The sequence below is a fragment of the Psammomys obesus genome, unplaced genomic scaffold (genome assembly GCF_907164565.1).
Source record: "Psammomys obesus unplaced genomic scaffold, mPsaObe1.curated_primary_1811, whole genome shotgun sequence".
Classification (NCBI taxonomy): Eukaryota; Metazoa; Chordata; class Mammalia; order Rodentia; family Muridae; genus Psammomys; species Psammomys obesus.
The window spans coordinates 6086806-6091745 of record NW_026585609.1 but is presented as its reverse complement, the minus strand read 5'-3'; the positions used below and the strand labels follow the sequence as shown (position 1 = coordinate 6091745).

At 44.5% G+C, this 4940-nt stretch overlaps 1 long non-coding RNA gene across 1 annotated transcript in view; it reads left to right on the top strand.

Annotated features, from left to right (window-relative positions):
• LOC129679522 (uncharacterized) overlaps nucleotides 1-4940 on the top strand; it is a 14791-nt gene that overhangs the window by 8703 nt on the left and 1148 nt on the right. The window lies entirely within an intron of this gene.

Genomic DNA, 4940 nt, shown 5'->3' with positions numbered 1-4940 from the left:
AGAGAGAGAGAGAGAGAGAGAGAGAGAGAGAGAGAGAGAGAGAGAGAATGCACCCACCACGTGCTTGGGGAAGTTAGAATATAACTTTGGAGTTTTTTTTTTTTTTTTTTTTTTTTCATCACAGGCCTCTGGGGTTTGACCTCAGGTCATCTGGTTTGCTCTACAAGTACCTTTTCATAGCCATCCCATCAGACTTTAACCCATATGTAGCCCTGGCTGACCTGGATATCACTATGTAGACCAGGCTAGCTTCAAACTCACAGAGATCCACCCATCTCTGCCTCTAAAGTGCTAGCGTTAAAGTAAGGTGTGCACCCTCATGCCTGGCTACCTCTTATCTTTAGTCAACACAGCATACTGCACTGGAGTAACTAGTGAAGGGGGCTAATGTTTTTATTTCTCTATGAGGGTCTCCAGGGTTTAAAAGACACATCCAAACTGAAGGAAACATTAACTTGTGGGTCGTTTTCGTCATTAAAAATGTATACACGTGATAACGCATACATCTGGATCACATACACCAACTGGCATAGTTCCTGGTTAATATGCTGCTAATACATGTAATACATTTAGGAGTTGTTTCCTTGGGCTGGAGAGTTGGCTTAGTGGTTAAGAGCACTTCTCACTCTTCAGGAGGACCTAGGTTCAGTTCCCAGCCCCCACGTGGTCTGTAGCTCCAGTTCTAGGGTGATCTGATGTGTTCTTTTGGCTTCCACGACCACTAAGGCATACATGCGGGATGCATTCATGCATTCATGCAGGTAGAACACCCATACACATAAAATAATAAATAATTCTTAAAAAGAGGGAGAAAAGAAATAGTTGCTTTCGTCCGTTTTTGCTATTCAGAGATGAACTCTCCCTGAGGTGTCTAGCCCAACACCTCTCTCCAGGGCCCCAGCAGTCAGAAGGTAGATTTTCCAGTTAGATGGCTTTGAGATCGGCAAGGGATGAGCTCAAGACCCGTATCTGTCCAGTCTCAGGCAGACAGACAGATATCATTGCCCTGGGGTTCAGGTATCGGGAAGTGCAGCGTTGTCTCCGCCTGTGTTGTCCTCGTCATCACCATCTCAATGACTAGAAATTCCTCATGCCCTTTTGTTCTTTTTTTTTTTTTTTTTGTGCCCTTTTGTTCTTAATATGACTGAATCCTGAAGCTGCCAATTTCTTAAGCTTGAGTCTACGTACATTATGATATTCTAACCAGTACCCAGTTCTCAAGGGTTGATTCTATCCTGGTTAAACTTTTTATTATTCTTAAATTTACTTGGAGTTGATCCAAGGCACAGGAAATTAAGTGAGCTTAGTTCTTCAGATGATCTTAGAAAAATGCGTATATTTGTCCTGGTTTCTAAGCATGAGCTGGGTGTGTTCCTGCTTCTGAAGAGGGCAGGGTCTGCATTTGTGTGTGTCTTGACAGAGGTGTCCTTTGTTCTTGAAAGTTGCTTGTAGTCATTATTATTTGGAAGATTACCGAAGACCCGACGCTACCAATAGCCCGCCTCATCTTTACACCCTGCACCATTGGATCCTAAAGATTTCGTGTAGATAGAGTTTCAGCTCATGAAGGTCTCATGTCTTCTGCACCCACCCCTTCCCTGAGGCAGGATGGAGGATGTGTTGGTTGAGCTGTTTCCCCAGAAGGAGCAGCGCTGTCTAGCCAGATACAGTGCCTGCCTGGGAGAGGATCGCAGCCACGTATTCTACAGCTTGTATCCCCAACAATGACTAAAGCTTGGCAAACCCAGCCCTTGTCTTTGGAGTCCAAGGGTGTGATTTCATTTGGAATGTTCCTTCCTGTTCTTTGCTTTCCTCTTTGACTGTCTGTTCTGCTCAGCTCTCCATCTCTGCCCTTGTTACTTCTAAGCCTCTGGTGACTGGTGGAAAAGTGAAGCCTTAGGAAGAAACTGTTGAGTCCCTTGCATGCCATGACACCTCGAATCAAATGTTAATGCATCACATGAAGTCTACCACTGCTTGGGTATGTGTGTGCCAGTTAACCTACACACATCACATTTATGGTTACCAACTGTCTATCCAGCTGGGTAGTGTCATCCTCATTTTTAGATGAGAAAATGACTCAGACTGAGTTAATTGCCCAAGACCCTGTGGCAATCAATCAAATTAAACGTGGTCATTCTGACTGCAGGGATTCCCAGCTCTGATTCAGCCATGACAGCAAGAACTTCTGAGATGCCCAAGCTGAACTATTTTAATTCATTTTACTAGGCAAAACAATAATACATATCTCATTCAGAGGCAGTGTAATGAAGTGAAAGGAAGGAGACACAGCCACAAGCATGGAAGTCACCCATCCATACCAAAAGAAACATTCGGGTTGTAAGGAGAATTTCCCTGAGAGAGATTGTGGCCATTGCTGTGTGAACTTGAAACTACCCTTTTAATTTGGTGGACTGACTTAATCCCATAGCATAATCTCACCAAAGAGATCCCCTTCCTGGTTCATGACCCTGCTGCTGGTGTGGCAGAATCTTTTTCTGGTAGCCTCTGAGTAAGAAAAGGAAGAGCTGGAGGAGTCAGGGTGGAACACAGTAGTGGTGGGACCCTGACCTTCCTTTGATCAGATAACTGAAAGTATAGAATTTCATTGTAACAGGGTAGTATTGGTAGGAAAAAAAAACCATTTCACCTTCGGTCTTTCTTGTGTACACCTTCTCCCCCTCCCTTACACCTTGAATAGCTATCAGTCTGTGTCACCAGAAGACTAACCTGCATGTTACTTATGGTTAGAATTGTGCTTGGTTGTGTATTGGTACCTTCATTCTGCCTCTTCCCAGGAAAAAAAGACAACTGATGTCTTTGCTGTGCCCCTGGCACTCTGTACACAAACAGGCACTCACTCTCTGTAAAAAGGTACTCTGTAGACAGACAGGCGCTCTCTGTAGACTGACACTCTCTGTAGACAGGCACTCTGAAGACAGACAGGCACTCTCTATAGACAGGTGCTCTCTGTAGATAGGTGTTGTGTAGACAGACAGGTACTCTATAGACACACAGACACTCTGTAGCCTGGAGGATATCAAAGCAGCATCTAGAAGTCCCGATACCCCAAGTCACCAGTACAACTCCAAAGTCTATCTCAAGACCCAGGATTCAGGAAGAAGCACAGGAATTTTGCTCAGGGCATCATGAACACTATTGGATCCGGTGAGGTAAACCCTTACTTATATTCTGAGCCCTCAAAACAAGTTTTTAGAGAAACACCTTATCACCCTTCATTAATGACAAAAGAGATGAGGACACTTCTCTTCTAAACTCTTCTTTTACCCTCCTACCCTTACTTAGACGAAGGTGGTGTCTGGAGAGAGGTCAACTTGTCTTATTCTTCACTTGTATGCAATGATTGCCCAGGAAATGTGACCAAAGATCTTGTCATCCTTATCATGATGTAGTAACTGTCTTACCACCTGACACGACAGAGACTGTCATGTTTATGAAGATAAGATGGTACATTTCTCATCATGAGATTTTATGACCAAGTGACCTTCTGCCTGATTTGCAGAGCTGGAAATAAAAACCAGGAAAGGTCGCTAGTTGAAGAAGTCATTGGCAGAGCAAGCTGAATGCTCTGCTCCCTTTAGCCTTGGCCTGTGACCAAGCAACAGGCTCAGAGCATGAGCTCCATCTTCAGGCCCAACCCTCAGTATATGGCCTAACTGTGATGGGCACAGAGAACTAGGTGAAAGCAGAAGTAGGATGAGGAAATCGAATCTAGCTACTATTGGATTAGTAGCCACTCCAAGTCAGTTATCTTCCCTCACAGTCCTGTGCATGGTATGTACTGCAGTTGACATCGGGAGAGGCTATGAGGGGCATGGCGTTTCGACACATAGAGTACAGAAGAAAAAAAAAGTTGAACAGGAATAATTGTGAACTCTGCATAAACATCAAGTCACTGAAGACCAATGTAGGGAATGTCACCAAAATGGCAAAGAAACAAAGATGATGGGGGACTCTTCAGGGAAGGACAATGCCTCTCTCATTTCTTAAACAAATATTCGGCAAGAAGCAAGTGGTAGGCATGGCTATGAGTGGTACCATGGCTCCCAACAGTGGGACTGTGAGGTGGCTGCTTATATCCTGGTGGCAGTCAGGAAGCAGAGAGCTTGGCCAGAACCCAGGCAACCCTCTTTCCCTCCTGCATGCCACTACCTTACCACTGGGCCTCATGTTTAAGTTTCCACAAGCTCATTCTTAAATGCATGAGTCCATAAAGGACTTTTCACATTCATAACACTACAGTTAGATGGAAAAGACTTGTTCAGAGACGAGAGAAGACACACAGAAATACTGTCACAAGACAGTGGAACAAGAGTCTTCTGGTGAGTGAAGGACCAGGTAAGGAAGGGATCTGAAGCCTAGGGATATAGTTCAGTTGATAGCATGCTTGCTTTTCAATCATGAGGATTGGTGCGTGACCCCAAGAACCTAGGCAATCAGGTCAGTGTGATGCATATGTGATCCCAATTCTGAGGAAAAGATAGGAGCTCCAAGGCTTGCTAAGTAGCTGGCCAAGCCTACTTAGCTTCAGGCCACTTAGAAATTTTGTCTAAAAGAACAAAACAAAACACCAAAATCAACCAAACCAAAAGACCCACCAAAGTGGATGGTACCTGAGGAACAGCAGTGTGACTGTCTTCTGGCATCTACACGTATGTAGGCAGATGGAGCATAATCTGAGCCTTTGGATCATGCGGTGCTATAGCAGGTGATGAGGCTAAAGAAGGGGGTGCGGTGAGACAGTAAGGAGCCATGTACAGATTCAGAACCGGATATGAAATGGCCCTTGAGGCTAGTTGTTCTCAGCAACTGTGTGTGGACGAGCTAGCCCAGAAAATAACCCAAACCAAAACAAACAGAAGAAGAAGAAGTAGAAGAAGAAGAAGAAGAAGAAGAAGAAGAAGAAGAAGAAGAAGAAG